This window comes from Amblyomma maculatum, chromosome 5 (genome assembly GCF_055883805.1).
Source record: "Amblyomma maculatum isolate TAMU_Amacu chromosome 5, ASM5588380v1, whole genome shotgun sequence".
NCBI classification, from domain to species: domain Eukaryota; kingdom Metazoa; phylum Arthropoda; class Arachnida; order Ixodida; family Ixodidae; genus Amblyomma; species Amblyomma maculatum.
Genome location: NC_139348.1, coordinates 70,623,032 through 70,642,278, shown reverse-complemented (window position 1 = coordinate 70,642,278; position 19,247 = coordinate 70,623,032).

The following is a 19,247-nucleotide window of genomic DNA, read 5'->3' as shown; positions in this document are numbered from 1 at the left end:
GATCCTCAAGGATTGTCGCCTCAGTTAGCAACGAGACTCGATTGGCCAGTCCGCAGACTCTTCGATTGGTCAAAGGAAGTACAAGCGTGAACTACAATATAACACTCATAACATTTTCATGTAACGCATCGTGTTAAAAAAAAAAAGAAAAAAAAAAGAAAAAGAAAAGGTCACAGCACAGCTGTGCGCTACTACACTGCGATGCAGACTTGCATTGAAAGGAGTATAGAATAACTAGGCACACTAGCCGGTTTTTTTCTTCCTCTTCTTTTTCTTCTTTTTTTTTTTTTTCCCCTAGCAGGCTTTTACGGAATTGTCTCGATGCGCTCATATCTGCACGGATCAGACGAAGTGAGCGTCTGCAGGTTCTGCGCACAAACCGTACTAGGAAAACAAACCACACGCAAAAATGAAAAACCAGAACGGAAGTTGAATACCCCAAAGACATTTTGCGATTCGCTGCCTCACGCGCTGCTTCAGGGCGACACGCGAAATTTTCTAACATGAACAAAAAAAAAAAAAAAAACACGAAAATTGGTGTCAAGGCTTCTTAGGAATTATGACTGCGCAAAACTTTAGTACGGTGATTTCAGGAAGATAACACATCGCAGCACCAAACTGCGCTGCCCGATGCACACGGTAGTGAAGCGAACAAGTTTTCTCGCATTACATGTTTTCGCAAGGTTTAGGATAGGTGCACAATTAGGGCATAAACAGCAAGCGTCACCGCTGCACGAAAGAAAAAAAAAAAAAGCAGCTGCGCGTTTGTAATTTTCATGATAAATGAGCGGCGCAATTAGAAATTACCATCCCATACTGCAAACCAACTTAACCCTTTAATACTAATGGCTATTAACCAATGCTTGAAAAGCTGAAATATCCAGGTTTTCACATGGCACGGCAATGGCTTGCACCGTACCTCCAGATATCTCAGGTTCCTATTAAGGACGTGGGCTCTTTAAGTAAGACACCGCATGATACGCAATTCAATATTTTCGACATTCAATACATTACCTTGAATGAGTTAGATCTATTACATGCTTCATATTATCATCCTTGTACTTGCAACTTTCGAAGCCAATGTAACGCACACACCGCGGAAGAATGTTCTATCGATAAATAGAAAGTTCGGGAGGCTCACCTAGGTCGCTGTCCAGGGAAGATGATGCGATGGCAACCGAGGACGTTGGCAAAAGAGACCTTTCAGTCGCGAACACCTCTGTTTATACCTTCGGCACTGCACGCCTACAAGCAATCAGTTGCTCCCTTTCCCTAAGTGGAAAGCGTGAGGCCATGACGTCGCCACATTGTATGAGGAGCGAGAGGAACGCTTACGTGCCTTCTCCCCCACTCCCTCCGGGTGGGAGAGGGTCGTCTCGTGACTGCCGCGTTCCTTTATGTGTGACCTCGGGACGCGGTCCTGCCAGGGCCTGTTTCTATCTGACAATGGCAAGGCGAGTGAGCGAAAGGTATATCCCCATACCCTAGGATGAATTACCTTGGAATACATTTTCATCAGCATATAACAAAACCAGCAATGCAATTAGACATGGCAGTAATTGAGCTACAATAAAAAACAGAAATAAAATTACTGTCACTTACTATTCCCTGTAGTTTGTAATCTAATAAATTACCTTAGTGCAGCAATTTGCTAAAAAAAGTTAATAATTCGTGTTGAAATTACTTTTACTAAAGCGCAGCGATGCTTTTTCAACAGGCAACACAATAGAGAGCCGCGAGCACAGGAACGACGCTTGGCAAGCTCGCGCCAGCGTAACGGATCGGCAAAAATAGACGAAATTGAGAAAAACTATGCATCTGAGCCCGGCAGTATCCTCTACAGGCGGGCCCCTTAGTGCGGTTATCCTATAAGTAGTCGCAACGTTTCCCCAAGCAGGAAGATTTAGGGCGGTCATAGGGTCAGATGTCACAACAAGGCCGGAGTTTAAAACTAGTCGCACAGTGGCAATTCTGCTGTTGCCTTGGCTAGGACACGGTAGCCGTTTTTACATGAAGGCGACAGCAGCGCATCGCATCCCATTTCGTAGCGCCTCACGGTAATGCGATGCGACAGCGTTTACATGTAGCGTATCGTCTCGAGCGCGGTGATAGCGGCACGCAGTGTCGCATATTGAAAGCAACGGCCAGGTTGTAAATCTTCCAAATTTGATTTTTTTTTGCCCGAGTAAGAGTGAAGCCATAATAAATAATAAAGACATCGTCGTCTTTGTTTATCCAATCCGAAGCTGTTTGAATATCCCGCGCTTACTGGCAATCTGTTTCCATGGCGCCCAAATAATGCTTACTCGCTGAGCCTGTCCGATTCAAGAATCTACCTTAAAAAGATAAGGCGTTTCGTCGTCAGAGCATTAATACGATGCGATGCGCTACTTGTCGCATACGGCTAGTGGCGTCTAGATATACTTGTCACGGAGCGAGGGAGGGTTGGTGAGGTGGAAAAATTGATGGTGTGAACATTACTGAGCACAAAGGGCCGAGGCCAATTCGGAAGAAATAAACTACCGCGGAGGGCTTCAAACAGTGGAAATAGCTCGGGGCCCGGAAGGCGCTGGGTTCGCCGCTCGTTTCTGCCTTGAGCGCAGGAAAGTGAGGAATGTTCGACTATGAATCTGTTTCGTGCTTTTGTTTCTGCTGCCCTATAGTGCATTTTTTTGCCACTGCTTCTTGTAATCTGTTGGCTTGGAGGGCAGCAGCTATGAAGGCTAAAAAAAAATTCTCGCGATGAAACTTTCCGGTCGCACAGTTTACAAGCACAGAGAAAGAGGAGACGCATCCACAAATTTTCGCCATGAACGGCCTCCAACTAGGGAAGATTTCTATCCTATTGAAAAAGCATGGCAACATTTTTTTTACCGAACTTTTGTATCGAATCGTGACATTTAGTTAAGAATTTTTCTGGTATCGTATGGAATTGTAACATTTAGTTAAGCATTTCTCTGCTATCGTTACTTATATCGTGTCTTACTGATGGGGGTGAAGTGGCCGAATGATATTTAAAAAAAATATTTAAAATCCAATCCACTGCGCCATCGAACAAAATTTTGTATTCTAAAGATGACAGTCGAAAAAGGTATTTACTTCGAATTCCCCTTAATAAGTGATCTTGCCACTTAATTGCGACATTAAGGTAAATGCGTATTAGTCAATTTGCCTCAAGGAGTGGACATGATGCCCTAATATCTTTCTTTTTTTTTCACATTTGCCCAGCAGAATTTTCGCAATTCTCTGAAGCATGCGGCATGCATAAGCGTTCAAGCACGAAGGAGAAAGCACGCCACTGCACAAACAGATGTGCAGCAGCCCAACACTTGCAGAACTGTCCCCTTTCAAGAGCTACTCTTGCAGCTATTCAATGGCAGAGGGAACCAGTCTGCCCGAACAATGGACCTTTCTCCATTAGCGTACCCCTCTTGCAGCCGCCAGGCAAAGTACGAATGACGGGACGGGTTACCGAGAATTTGTACAGAAATTCGTTCCCAGTACTGGGGTGGGCTCTTCATACAGATGTTGAGTGAAGGGTTTAGCTTGCCTAGTCTAATGCAGAGATGCTTGTGTCATCTGTGTACATACCAAACATACATTGATGTACTAAAATCCCCCTCTGTTAAACCATGACCATGACAACAGGAAGCTGGCGAACCTGGCCCTTTCTTCCCCACTGCGGCAAGCTGGGGGAGGTGAAGACAATATAATGCCTCCGTTCCGAAGGCCAAGAAGATGCTAGCACTGCACGCAATTATTGTGCAGCAGTTCATCGCGTCATTGAAGCGAGGGGTATCGTTTCCTGGAAAAGCACGCTTGGCATCCCGGCGAAAATGGCGAGCGAGGAGGCTTCGCGCATGCGCAGTAGCGCTACTGGAAAAAGGTTATTATGGGGAGGCGGCTGGAGAATGAGGTTTGCACTGATGCCAAGGGGACGCCGGCTCGCGACCGTTACCACAGGGTTCCATGGCGCGATGATGCGACGATTGCAGAGGTCATTCGTTATATGTTGCCAAAATTAGGGGGGGGGGGGGAGGTGCCGCGGCCGTTTTTGACAGTAAGGAAAGGAGCGGCGCATCATCATGCTCATTCCCGCCAGGTGGACATAGCAGCGACGGCTAGAAGCCCCCTTCTCGGCTGAGGCAGGCGCTACTTCCCTGTTAGGGAACAGCTACGAGCACGTGTTTGAACTTCCCGGTAAACCCTTGTGAGAATGACCTCAGTCGATCCGAAGACCGACTCCGTCGCCAGCTTGTACGCCCAAAACCCACGCATGACGAGGAACAAACGTCGCTGAGTGTTTTTCGGGTGCCTCCGAATGCTTTGGCTCCTCTGTGTTATGCAACATGGGCCAGTATGAACTAGATTTATATCTCCAGCTCTGGAGGGAGGCGGGAGATTTGAACGGCGCGTTTTTAATTGGTGATTGCTCCCGTGTTTACGCCATAAGAGAAAAAAAAAATACGTTGCATATGTGATCAACATTGTCTACTTCAAATCTCTAGAGGGTTTTCTGAAATGAATGGTTTTCATGTCATTTTTGACGCTGCCTTGAGGTCACCACAGCGTTCAGCAAAACTTTGTAAGCCTCTTATCATGCACCGCAACTGCGTGAGCGAGCGTGAGTAGAGTGAAGGAGTGCTGAATTTATTTCAGAAGGAAAGCTCGAATCCGACAGGAGTGGGGGCGAGTGCAGGTGTAGGGAAAATTGGTCATTTCTGAATACACTGCACTGTACACAATCGGGGGAAGCTTGCAAGGCCCGGCAAAGTTTCACATTGCTTGCATATTGGCGGAAGGATCTTGCCTTCGAAGTATCCTCTCATCGTAATTTTTTACATGTCGGCGGTGAACGTCGCGTGCTTCCCACGGTGAAGACTCAGCATTACTAAACGAGGTGTTCTTGAATAACGTTAACAGCTTCTTCTTTGTAATTCCTTGGAGTTTGTAATTTTGTTAAGAACATGTTTGCTTTATTCCTAATTTCTGATTACGACATCGGTGATCACGGTGTACGCGGGCGTGTTGTTTATAAAAACCTCGGTCGGGGGGATCATGCGAAGGGGGGGGGGGGGGCGGTGAGGTGGGTCTGACGTCTGTTGAGGACATTTTGCGTCCTGCTTGGAGCTGTTGACATGTAGTGTTTCACACTTTGACACCGTGACTTTTACGTCGGAGACTGGAATGAACATAAGTTCAACAGTCGGAGACAGCAACTCCAGCAGTCGGGGACAGCAACAGGAAGAACAATAAGTGCAATTGTCTCCTGCTCATCCACTTCCTTGCTCTTTTTTAACTTGTTCAGCATGAATCAGTTCGTGCTCTTCAACGTGTACATACTATGCTGCGCGCCCGAAGAAAAGCGGGAGCAAGAGAGCCAAGCACGCAAAATCCTCGTCGAGAAATAAGAGAAATAAAGATATGCTACCACCAACAACAAAAAAGGCACACGTTTATGAAAAACAAAAAGAGAAATTTGGAAAACACCCTTTCCCGCCGCCCCGGAACTGCACCTTTGCCTTTCCCCAGAAGGCCATCAGTTCCCCCTTTAGGTCTCCACCCAGCGAGTCTGGTTTGTCACGCTTCCTGCGCTTTATGCGGCCGCCAGCATAGCCACGTAGACTAGAGGTGGCTTTGCCGCTAGTGTCAAAGCGCTTTCAGGGTAATCCTTTCTGATTAGGCAGTCCTCCTCCCTCCCGGTCCTTTTGTTACCATATGTGCTCGGGGTTGACGAAAACATACTTTATCCATGGTGGCGCCGTCGGCTTTCCTTTTGAGCAAGGTAGGAGTTGTCACATGTCCGCTGGGCTGCTGTGCTGTGCCATTGACCGCAGTGGCCGTACGGGCTTTTCGCTCGTTTGGTTCCGCTTAACGATTTTCTCCCTTGTGTGTTTTTTTTTTTCATGCTCATTTCCGCCACCGTATTCCCTAGCATTTCGTTCTTGCTCACTGTCCTAGCTCCTCATTGTTCAGTCTCAACGCGCTGTTTTCCTCCACTTTGACGCACCGCCAACGAGGCTCTCGTTTTCTTCAGAATGCCCCTCAGACGGGACGCCGTGTCGTCTTGGCGTCTTGCGCCGCCTTTCATCCCAAGTATCCGGCAAACCTGTAGTTAGCGAGGCCGGCGAGACCGATGACCTTTTTCCCATTTCAGCTGCCCTTTCTCAGCAAATATGGTAAGCGCAGCGAGGGGTGCAGCGATGGGTGCTCACACTGCCGCCGCGTCGTGTGCTCTGCAGATCATTGCGGGTATTGATCTCGATGGATTATGGATCTTGTGAGCAGCGCTACCACATGGTTTTCGACAACAGAAGCTAAACTTCCAACAGTTTCCCTTGCACTGTACGCAAAGGTCACAAATACCATTTAGCCGCGAGCGTGCACATACCAGAGTTGGGCCTGACTCGGAGATGAAGGGAGTGCGTTTTGCGACGCCCTGCCCGTGTGAATGTGAGCGAGGTCGAAATTATAGTTCACTATAGTAAATGCGTCTATGTATCTGTACATGCACTTATCGGTAATTTCATACGCATCAATCTGGGTACTTTGTGCTACGTTGTGGTCAGGAATGGAATTGCGTTGTGGGTATATTAGGAGCTGCCTGCATGTTTTCTGAGCTTGCCAGCATGCTAGCTTTGATCGATAGAAATGCACAGAAGAACGCTGCTCCGCCCCAATACTGAGCTTGTAATCCACTGCGAACAAATAAATAGAAGAGGTTGCGCCGACTTTCGGCCGCCCTCAGGATTTTGCTTTTGCCACCCTTGCATATATTGGGTGTAGCACGCTTCCCCGTGTGGCGGTTTCCGCGTGTCGGAGGCAATGGGTGATCTCCCCGCAATTCCGAAATCCCGTGAAGTAAGTGCCACGCATGTATTTCCCCGTGTGTCGGCTCCCCCTGCTCACAATCCCCTCTCACCCCACCCTTCTTGTCGGCAGTCGAAAAAGCCGGAAAGCAGGGGTCAGTGCCCTACCGCCCCCCACAGACGTTAATGGTTTTTAGGGGGTGTCTTGGCGACGAGCTTGTGGGCGTTTCCTTCTTTTTCTTTCTTTTTGTGAAGGGCGCAACTGGGTTATGCGAAAAGGAGGAAAATGGCCTTTTCTTCCCCATTCTTTCTTCGAGCGTTGTACAAATAATTTCTATGCTTAAGAAGCAGCAAAGCCTTTGATTTTGACAACATTTTTTTGCTATGTCGAAAACAGCAGCTGGTGGTTGTTAACCGACTAAGTGCATATAAGTAGTGGCGGTCCATGGCGTGTGAACACTGTAACAGAAGTACGTGAACATGTCATACGGCTACTAAAGGTGTCTAATAAGCCTGCCGGCGTGTCAAAGTTCAATATGCTTTTTTTTAGAGAGAGAGAGAGTGCAACTGGATAAAGAACAAAATAGCAAAGCTCAAGGTTTTTGTCTAATCTTAACGGCACTGTCCGCTGCAATGAATACAAGCTATCTTGAAACCAATTAAGAGGTTTCTTTTTTGTTTCGAAAAGAGCCAATTGCACCTTGGCGCAAAGAAAGCAAAATGCAGTTTTATTTTATTTTTTATCCACAGCAACACATTGGAAGGCTATAAGCGACAGCTTTGAAGATCTTTGATCAACTAAAAATTGCAGCTGAACTTCACCTAATTCGGTGCCCAGATTTGGCTCTTTTCGGGAAAAACAAATGCGTTCTTAGTAGGGTCTTTCTATTTTTTTCCTTGCTTTTCTTCGCGCTTTAAAATTACACACAACTCGCATTGGGAACACTTTTGCTTAGGAACAAAACTGTGTATCTTAGGAAATGACAATTATATACGAATCGCATATTTGACGATTCACATTCCTTGCACATTGGATTAAAGCGCTGTTTGAAAAGTAGCTGCCGCTTTCTTGAGTGACATGGACACCAGGCCATCATGGCCGCATGGCCGAAAACAAACTGTCCAACACTAACAAAAGGCAAAAAAGAGTAGCACGCCCTCCTTACCCTCCCTCCTTCTCCCCCCGCCCATCCTCTCCCAACCCTCTCCAATGTTCCAAGGAGTGAGGAGGGGTGCGTCGTCAAGAGGGGTTGTCCGCAGTGGGAGAAGGAGAAAGGGATTCTAAAAGCGCGGGGACTCGAAGGCAGGGGAGATAACGCATTTACAATACTGCATGGGAATAGTGACCTGGGTTTCGACACTTTCTTTTTCGTGCACACCCCCATATATTGACAGTGTCGAATTCGTTTAACTTTTTTTTTGTAGGATAATAAATTCTGCTTCTCCAATTGGTAATGTTTCTCTGGATAGGAAATGGAGACGCTAGACAAATTTCGTTCCGTTTCTGCGGCCCTATCAATTATGGATCTTCTTTAACGAGCGCGCAAGTCTTCGAAGATCATCCCTCAACCTTAGGTCAGAATATACCTCCGCATGTCAATATGTTTTTATCTTTGGCGCAGTCGTTGAGTTTAATGTAAGAAAAATATTAAAGCCGAAAGCTAAGGTGCGTGAAGCTCTCATACAATATGTTATAGAAGTTTCTGCATTTGTTCTGCCATTTGTAGTCGACACAGTCGTATAACAAATGCAAGGGAACGAATTTACTGTCCCCACGTTGCGTTACCACTCGTTCGAACGGCGTACTAACAGGACTGGAACTGCAAATAAGTATTAGAGCATGCATGGGAAGTAATAAACCAAGGATTATGACATTATAACACACTTTTAACACACATAACAACACGAGCACCCTTTGGCTTCAAGAGACGTTTGTCATTTTTAAACACAAAGATCACACGGCAAGAGAATTAGTAGAAGCGTATCACATTGATAAGGGGGGCTCCACGTGTGTCATCTTGAGAAGTCGTTGCAGGAAGTTTAAGATAGGATAAGTAGTCTTTTTTTGTGTGTGTGTGTACTTTGGTGGGATGATGTATAAATGTTGTTTGTGATAATAAATCTTCAGTTGAAAGTCAGCTCTCGTAATGTTGTGTGTGTTAACGTGCTCGTTAGTTCGCGCTGTTAAATAATGTACAAAAACACACCGCCCCGAAGGGTCTGTTCCCGTGGCGGCATAGTTCACTGTGTCCCTCTCCGGAAAGATGTCCGAGACCGGAGCGGCCGAGTAAGTTGAGATAAGGGTGCAGAGCGGCGTCTCAGCGTACCAGAGCCCCCTGTTGAGTTCTAGGCGGGAGCCCGAGTCTTTGCTGCTCTAGTGCGGGGTCAGAAAATGCGTGGCGTCTCCATCGACAACGCATTTTGTACGCATTTCTTTACGGATGTGCATAAACACTCGCCAATGAGTGTAGAGGTGACTTCTTTATAAGATATGCATCTTGCTCGTTAACTAGGCAGCAAGACCTGTGTGGCTTGTCTTAGGCATGTATATTTATTATTCCCATTATGTCAGCGTTGTCATCTTTATCAGGCGCATGCTAGTGAAAGCGATAAAATTTAGGTTCCTTATGAACTCATTTTTCAAACGGACGTCTTTGGCACCCGCATATGTGTACTGATGTCTTATCAGCTCGAGTTCTGTTATATTCAAAGGGTTATATTCAAGAGGTGTAAAATTAAAACTAAACTTCGATTTCTACTGTCGGATAAGTCAGGCATTCCGGGAGATAGATGGACACTTAGCCCGCGAAAAATGCCATCTGCAGTTTTGGTACACATCGCAGCACCTTTTTCTGACTTGCAAAATCTTTGACATGTTATTCGATGGACTGCATATTTCATTGTATTTATGACATATTTGCTGCCAAACTGTTTTATACATCTTTCTTCGTCAGTGTTTGACTGTTTTATTTTGACCTTTTATGCACTCTATATATCTGAACATTTGATTTGTTTATAGATCTCTTTTTCATTTCCACTTGTTATCTGGGAACCTGAACCGACTAAATGTTTTCAGAAATTGACCAACTTTTCGGAGAATTTAAACTACCGTTGATCTGCTGTATTCGAAGCAGCATCAAAAGGTGCAACATTTTAAATGTGGGGGGCCTATTGAGTGCTCACTGCTTCAAAATTTCTATGGTCTTACTGCATGAAGGCAAAGCAGATTAATCATAGCAGATGGGTCGTTTCTGTAATCATGCGTACTATACATCACAGCGAGGCAGCGCAAACAGCGTCTTGTGCATAGGAATCCTATTGAAACAATAAAGCACCAATAAAATGATGCCCATAAGTTATATGCAATTACCGTTTGCAGCTTATTTTTTTACTTTTGAAAAACACTTCATGAAAATTAGCATGCGAAGTTCCATGAATTTTCTAATGAGCCAATACTAGAGGTAGCTGCTTCCCGATGTCAGTGGGCACCTGTCCGTGGTCGAAGGGGTTACCAAATGGGTGTAACCACGGACGCACGCTTGCTCTATTGTTGACAGTGGCTCCGTTGCCACAGTGCTAGTTCCGTCTCCCTGTTGCTTCCTAGCACAGGTGTCTTTCCGGGGCGCAGCTTTGTACGGTGGGGTTTTTGTAAAAAAAAAAAAGGGATGGTTGGAGAATTTTTAAGTTTCACTCAGCATTCACAAAGTTTGAATGCATGCAGTGGCCATTTTGTGTTGCCAGTAGGGACTTTTTGTGTCCTCTCGTTTCCCTATGTGCGCATGATTCTGCTCGTGTGCATAGCTAATTGTGAGGAAGCAGGTATATGGTGACTGACTGGTACGCGATGTGGCACCAGAGGTTTGTTTGAGCTTGGGTTGCTCAGTAGGGGCGCCTTGTTAAGCCGTTGCTGCTGTCAGCTTGAACCCTTAACGACAGCTTCCTTTTTTTTATAAGAATATTCCCGCGGCATACGCTTGTCCGGTATGAACATGGTGGAAGAGAAAACGTAGGGAAGGCAGAGGTTCGGAATGCAGTGACTTCAGCGATGTTTATATGTTTATTTATTTATTTTACACTCAATGCCGTTAGGCGTTAGAGGGGAGTGGGGATAACATACTCTAAAATGCACAAAAAAGCAGCAGATAATAAATTAAAAGTAGTGCAGGCACACACTTATATAAAATCTATAACAGCATTTCGAAAGGCAACAGCATCATTAATTTCAGCAATATTATGGGGAAGGTGATTCCAGCTGACACATGTTCTAGGTATGAATGAATCATGAAAACATCTTGTGTGACAAGATTGGATGCAAACTTTGTGGCGGTGATCAATGCGTGCTGAAAGATGTGGTGGTCTTTTTAATAACTTGTCTTTATGATAAGGGTTATGATAAATCTTGTGAAAAGTACACAAAGAAGCTATTGACCGGCGATGAGAAAGAAAGGGAGGGAAAGGTTAGCTTTCATGGCAGTGACACTACTAGTGCGATGATAGTTGTAAAGTATGAAAAGACAACCGCGGTTTTGAACGGATTCTAAGTCAGAAATGAGAGATTCGACCCCGGGGTTTCCAGACTGATGCCGCATATTATAATTTAGAGCGGACCAATGTTTTGTAAAGCAGTAACTTTAATCAACTTGGAGCACATGAAAAAATTCTGCGAAGATATCCAAGCATGCGGTTGGCATTATTTAGGATGTAATCAACATGGGTTTTCCAAGAAAGGTTAGGAGAGACGTGAACACCCAGATATTTATAAGACGACGCAGTTTCAAGAGAGATGCCATTAATGTGGTAGGTAGATTGTGTAGTAGATAGACGTGTAATTGGCAAATGCTTGCATTTAGTCATTGGGATATCTATTTTCTCATGTATCTGATAATTCACATCCTTTCAGCAGTCTTCGATGAGCTGAAGGAGACCTTATTTTCCTTTCCCTAACCATCGATTAGTGAGAAGTGTCCTATTTCTTATTAGTCGCTGCCCCCGCCAATAGCAGAGACAGGGGGCTTAAATGTAAGCGATCTGGGATTCGCAACTTTCACGGGCTATAGGCGGCGACACTGGAAATCCAATATGGCTGCCCTTAAGGTGATTCGGCTGTCACGCTTCAAGTGCGTTGTGCTGGGACGCTGGGCTAAGTTTCCTGAAGCAGCATTAAAATATTCGCGCGAGTGTTCTGTGGTGCGAACGTATGCACGGCGTTGTCAGTCAGCCTATGCAAGCCCTTTGTGAGCATGCGTTGCAGGGGTGCGATACAAAGGACCCCTCGAGTGTGGCGGGTCAGGTATGTGAAACATCCTACTGCTGACTGTGTTGTGCGCAAGTGCAACAGGTTCCCAGGCGACTCTAATCGCGCCACAAAGTGCTACAGAGAAACGTTCGACAATAAACATGCATATAGATAAAACTTTCCACTTTTATCCAGGGATCACGGGCACTCGCGAACTGCAGCATTTCAAGAAGTCGTGCTGTGCATTCACGCGCGTAGCACAGGCATGCCGAGCAGCCAACACCGAATTTTATGTGGCCAAAGTTTTTCCTTGACTTCAAAATATACGCCGTCGCATCGAAGTACCTACTACCCTGTTTGGGCACAAGAAAACATCACTACAAGGTAATGATGATGGTCTACTGTGATGACCTTAACCAACCTGTTTTACTTTTCTTTCCTTTTTTTTTGCTGCACCTCTGATAGGCAGTGATTTTGACTTTCGCAAGTGATGACCCAGTGCTGACACAGACAATTTTTCGGGAACAGTTACTTGAAAAGCAAGACAGCTAGAGTGCCGGCTTTGAGAACAGTCTCAATGTGGAGTGCGAGTGTATGTTCCGTAACGTTCAATACATGCTCCTAATCTAGCGTTCATATGGCAGGTGCTGATTGCAAACACTGCATTCACTCAACCGGGTAGGAAACAAACATTCTTAATTTCTCAAACATGTGTGGGCCATGAATTGGTCGGCATCAAAAATGATATCAGGCAGGTATGGCTCGCAACTTACGCCAGTCTAACTTCTCACATCAAAAATGCGCACCGAAAACCGTCATAGCTTTAGTCGCAGTTTTTTTTTTTTTGCGAAACTTGGTTGTGCTCAGAGTTTATAGCGGCAATGAAAAACGAGGCCCATGCCAGAAATGAGATAGCTACGCCGCTCATACTGTCACTAAGGGGGTGTTTCTTTGTCGACCAGGATTTATCACAATGCTTTTCACGATAAAGTAACCGACTTGATCTTACCGAAATCTTAATTAACTTAATTATCCTCTCCTTCCGGGGCATATAATCTGGAGGTAACATGTGAAAGTTTATCCCGCCTTTGACCGTGCAGTCAGAACACATCGGTGTATGGAAGATTCGACTGCTTTTATGTTTTCCCCTCATACTACGCGTGCCCCACATACCAAAATAGAAGTTATATTATTAATCTATTGTCATGGCTGCGAGCCAAAGTCAACTCGAAAAGCAGTTACACATTACAGGAGCTGCAGTACCGAGCTCCACGTAAAGGATTTTCGCGGGAGACGCAGCAGCAAGCTGGAGGAGCACGAGCCGTTTTCCGAGTATCCCCTTAAGGGCGGTACCGGAAGCGGCCGCGTGGCGGCGGCACTGTACGTGAAAGTTGCGAATAAACCACAGCTGATATCGTCTAATCAGTGGTTCAGTCATGTTGGAAAGAGTTTTCTCCTTGCTTGTTTCCTCTTGTTAACGTAGAAAGACGGGCCAGTTGGTCTTGATAAGTAGAGTGCATATTTTGTCAGCGTAAAATTAAAGACAGGACTAAAGGAGAAAGACAAGGGGCAAACGCTGAACTGTGAAGAGTTGAAGTTCAGCGTTTATACCTTGTCTTTCTCCTTTAGTCCTGTCTTTAATTTTACGCTGACAAAATATGCACTCTACTTGTTTCCTCTTGTTTTATCGATGTAAATAAATAGTTACCCGTTCCTTTCCTCGAGTAACGCGAATGTTTGCAAGTCCGAACCACGATATCTGCGGCACTGCGAAAGGCAGAGGCAGCCAGCTCCAATCAGGATCACGTGCACTACAATAGGTAACTGTGCTCCTACGCGCCTATAATGCATATCATCGTGGCGCTAGCAGGTTACTGTTGCGAATATTCACAGGGTCACATGTTATGAAAAGGTACAACCATGGCTCGTAGAAAAAATATGGTAAAATGACCGCTGCGAAATAAAATAGTTTGAGATTCAACTACGCATGTTGTTTCCACGCCTAAGTAATAATTTTTTGATCTACGGAGATCTAGAGAATTTTCACTGAGAAATTGAGGGAGAAGTAAGTGGCTTTTGAGGCTGGCAGCACTGACGGTCGCGCCGCGGAGACTCGGCGGATCAGTTGCGCGTGAGTCGCATTCGCCGTTCGTTCTGTCTATTCGCGGCATTATATATGGTCAGAAATGAATTGCTATTTTGCAGTCGCTGGGTTGCTGCTTTGCACACATTTTCACAGGCCTGATAAAATATTTTTCTCATCCCCTAATAAGCTTTACGAAGCGAAGCGACGCTAAGTTTGGATCACTGCCGTCCAAAGATCAGTGAGCTGGCAATCATGCCCGGGTTTGCCTCGTCCAGACTTTTCCGCGAGGTGTTTTTCCCAAAAGAGGACACACTACCTGCGCCTGCGTTAACAGCCTTTCTCAACTCGTCACAAAAATAAAACGTGTGGGCAACTCATAGGCATCTGCACTATCTGCATTGTGCCAATTGGTATGTCCGACAAATGGAATTTACGTCTACTGGGATCGCCGTGCGCACCCAATGGCCCGCGCTAGTGAATGCCGTTGATGCTTGCATAATTTTTATCTAAGCTGTCCTGTGGTCTATATTACCCCGTCTACGATAGCTTGCATGAGCACCAGTCTTATGCGGGGTGGGTGAGCCTTCGTCAGGTACCGATAAACGTTTTGCCTGCTCTCCCCCGGTTTTCATTGTTTTTTTTTTAATGCGGACCAAACGAAAATGTGCAAAAGAAAAAGAACCTTCCTTATAATATGTCAAATTACCAGCTGTCCGCTCCGCCCTCCTCTCTTGATGTGATTCATTATGCCCCTTTCTGCCATTCCATACACTTTGTTCATTTAGTTGTGTTAATGACATTACGATGTCTATTGAACTAACCTATTATGATGAACTGTTTCTCATGCCATACTGTTTAGTTGAGACTGGTAACATTGGTAAACGTTACTTTTTTTTTCTTACTTTTCGTCGAAGCTACCTGCATCCATTACACGCAAGTCATCCTGCTCCAAACAAGAGGTCGAGCGGCTGGCTGCCACCTGTTACCTTCACCTCTCCTAACTTAATTTTATGGAAGAGGAATTAAAAGTACCTATCCTTGCAAAAAAAAAAAAAGTGGAATTCAAGTCGGGATTAGATACAGGACGTTCTATGAAATAAAGTTAAATGTATGCATGCCACAACTCCTACATGCCTGACAGAGATGAAATCATGTGTATTAGAAACCGTAGGTAGATCGCTTGTTGTGCTCTGCAGTAATAGAGTTTTCACTCTCATAGCTGTGTCGCTGTATCGGCGACCGCGTGCGCGAGCACCGCGTGGACAGAGCGATCAATGTGAATCTGCCATCCTTTCCTTTATTGTCCAGAAAAGTGGCAACCGCCTAACCAGGAAGACAGCTAAAGCTTTTCAAAAGTCTTCAGCGTAATATATTAACTGCCTGCGGCATTGTGAAGCCCCGGTAATCATTCTCGAGTTTGCAGGCTGTTCTCTCCTATTCAGCTCCAGCTTCATTTATTCCTGTTCTTCTCCCATACTCCTTCCATCCTTCTCCCCGCTCAGTTCCCCGCAGCTTTCTTTTGCCTTTTTTTTCTCGGCCAGTCCCGATCGCAAAGTTCGAGGCTGGTTTTGTGCGAAGCTGTACCACACGTGGGAGGAGGGTTGCTCACAGCAATGTATTTTTTTATTTTTCTGCATTTTTTTTTGTGTTTTTTGGATCGCGATAATCTAAGAGCTCAGGCGGTTTCATGTAGTTAACACTCTAACGTTTGCTCCGTCTGCATTCCAACCATGCTATTCTGAAATATAAAGTTTCTTATTTGCCAACGTCTAAGTCTGCGTCGTCATCCTTCGCGCCCTACGCCAATCAGAAGAAATAAAGAAAGGGCCTTAACTGCCAACTTCCAGAAAAGTGACTCGAAGTAGATGCAACACAGTACCGAAAAGGCATCAGCTAAAAAGACCCAGCAGTAATGCAGAAAACACAGTTGGAGAATAAATCAGTATAGTTGCTAGATGCTACAACAACGTAACAGAAATAATTACAAGAACAAACACAGAAGTTGACTAATTCTGATTTTTGATTAAATACGATAGGCATTTGATATTCATAGAGTCGCCGTCCATAATCGTTCTTGCATGTGCATGTGCGGTGCATGTTGTTCCTTCCCCCTTTTCTCCCCGGTGCATTTACGACTTCGGGAGGAGAACGACCTCAGCGAACGGGAGAGAGGGAGGAGGCTTGCTCCATCCTGCGTGCGGCCGAGATGCGCGAATGACTCGTGGACGCCTGTCGCCATCGGTTTCAAGCCGGTTCCGCGAACAGGTGTGACCCTTGTCTACGACCTTGCGGACCAGCAGCTGCATATCTGTGGCGCTTGCTGCTGAGGAGAACGACAATGTCATTGGGACGCAGAAAGTGTGTGCTCTTGAGAAAAGGCTCGAGAGGCAATCAGCGGAGGCTGGCTGCTGTCCTGCTCTCCAGGTTCTTTGCTCTTGGATACACGCTATTCATAACATAAAAGGTGGTGCGCACGAAACAAGAAAGTATCGAAACCCAGGTCGCTATTCCCATGCAGTATTGCAAATGCGTTATCTCCCCAGCCTTCGAGTTCCCGCGCTTTTAGAATCCCTTTGTCCTTCTCCCACTGCTGACAACCCCTCTTGACGACGCACCCCTCCTCGCTCCTTGGAACATTGGAGAGGGCTGGGATATGATGGGTGGCGAGAGGAGGGAGGCAAAGAGGGGGAGGGTAAGGAGGGCGTGCTACTCTTTTTTTGCCTTTTGTTAGTGTTGGTTAGTTTTTTTCGACCGTGCGGGCCTAGAGGGCTCGCGGAGGAGAGCCGGGAGCGCTCATTCCTGCGGCTGTATGATGGCCTGGTGTTCATGTCACACTCAAGAAAGCGGCAGCTACGTTTCAAAATCCAATGTTCAAGGAATGCGAATCTTTAAATGTGCGATTCGTATATAATTGTCATTTCCTAAGATACACAGTTCTGTTCCCAAGCAAAAGTGTTCGCAAAGCGAGTTGTCTGCAATTTCAAAGAGCGAACAAAAGCAAGGAAAAAAAAAAGAAAGACTCTACTAAGAACGCATTTGTTTTTCCCGAAAAGCGCCAAATCTGAACACCGAATTTAGCGAAGTTCAGCTGCAATTTTTAGTCTGCTCAAAGATCTTCAAAGCTGCCACTTATAGCCTTCCAAAGTGTTGCTGGGGATAAAAAAAAAATAAAACTGCATTTGCTTGCTTTCCGCCAAGGTGCATTTGGCTTTTTTCTAAACAAAAAAAGAAACCACTTAAATTGGCCTCAAGATAGCTTCTGTTCATTGCAGCGGACAGTGCAGTAAAGATTGGGAAAAAACCTTGGGCTTTGCTATTTTGTTTTTTATCCAGTTGTCTCTAAAAAAATTAAAAAAAAAAACAAAGCGCGTTGAACTTTGACACGCCGGGAGGCTTATTAGACACCTGTACTAGCCGCATGACATGTTCGCATATCTTCTGTTACAGTGTTCACACGCCATGGAAAACAGCAGCTGGTGGTTGTTAACCGACTAAGTGCATATAAGTAGTGGCTACTTATATGCACTTAGTCGGTTAACAACCAGCAGCTGCTGTTTTCGACATAGCAAAAAATGTTGTCAGAATCAAAGACTGCTGTTTCTTAAGCATAGAAATAATTTGTACAACACTCGAAGAAAGAATGGGGAAGAAAAGGCCATTTTCTCCCTTTTCGCAGAACCCAGTCGCCTGGTCCAGTACTCCTCCCGCCGTCAAGCGCCCTTCACAAAAAGAAGAAGGAAACGAGCACACGCTCGTCGCCAAGACGCCCGCTAAAAACCATTAACTTCTGTGGGGGGCGGTAGGGCGCTGACCCCCGCTTTCCGACTTTTTCAACTGCCTACAAGAAGGGTGGGGTGAGAGGGGATTGTGAGCAGGGGGAGCCGACACACGGGGAAACGCACGCGTGGCACTGTGGTTGATTTATTTATTTTTTAAATAATCAAAAAGAAGGAAAAGAGTATCGCCGGCCGCGGCAACTGCTATCTAACAAACTGAAGCACTTGAGCTGCGGCCGGCGGGAAGGAAAAGGGGATAGGGAGAGGATAGCGAGGGGAAGTAGAGAAGGGAGCGATAGGAAGAAAGGACAGGGGGAGCTTTTTACATTATTTACAAAGTAAAGACGCTCAACGAGTTCGCATCGCTCCCGCGCAAGTGTCCGAGCACTGTCCACAAATGTCTGCGCGCGAGCGGCCTCTGCAATTGTTTATAAAATATATACACATATATATGTAAAATCATTGATGTATATACATAGTCGCGCGCACGTAGCGTCCTGTCGCAGACAGATCGCGCGCGCGACACAATGCACCAGCTGCCGGGGTGGGGCGCCCGGCAGCATACGTCCAAGGTTGCACACACGGAGCGTTCAGGTCACGCACGCACTCTTCACGGGATTTCGGCACTGCGGGGAGATGGCCCATTGCCTCCGACACGCGGAAACCGCCACACAAAGTTTCCAATGGTGTCAACATGAGGCGACGTCCACCCTCTCGTCGAATAACCCAGATGATTTCCTTGAACCGCATCGTCCCGACAATGAATATGGGCCGAGCGCCCAATCGGATGGCGGCGAAAGTGTACAGTTTGAAGCGATACCGACGACATCGTCTAACGACGGCCCGGCCATGTTTTTCGACTGTGAAGAGGAGAATCAGACTGACTCATCTTTTGGGACCGAACATTCGCTTTCGGACATGGGCGATAAGGATGTGAGAGACTTCTTCAGAAAACACTCCGAAGAAATGCTTCCAAATGAGAACATCAACAAGGCCCAAGCCATATTGCTAATACCCGCATACGTTGCGCACGCGGGTTTATCCTGGTCGCAAGAAGACGGCCTTCTCAAGCTCATTAACACTCTACTTGGCGTGAGTGTTGTTCCTGACAGCAAATACATGTTCAGGAAGAAGTGGAGGACGAAAATGAATTCTGTCGGGCTTCATTTTTACTGTTCAACTTGCCATGAATATCTCGGCCTCAGAGGTGAAGCAGGTATTTTACGCAACTTTACTTGCAGCAGATGTATTGAGGAAAGAACGTCGAATTGGCTCATGGCGAAAGGAAGTTTTTTTCTTATATTCGACCTTCGAAAACATATTCATGACCCACTTACTGC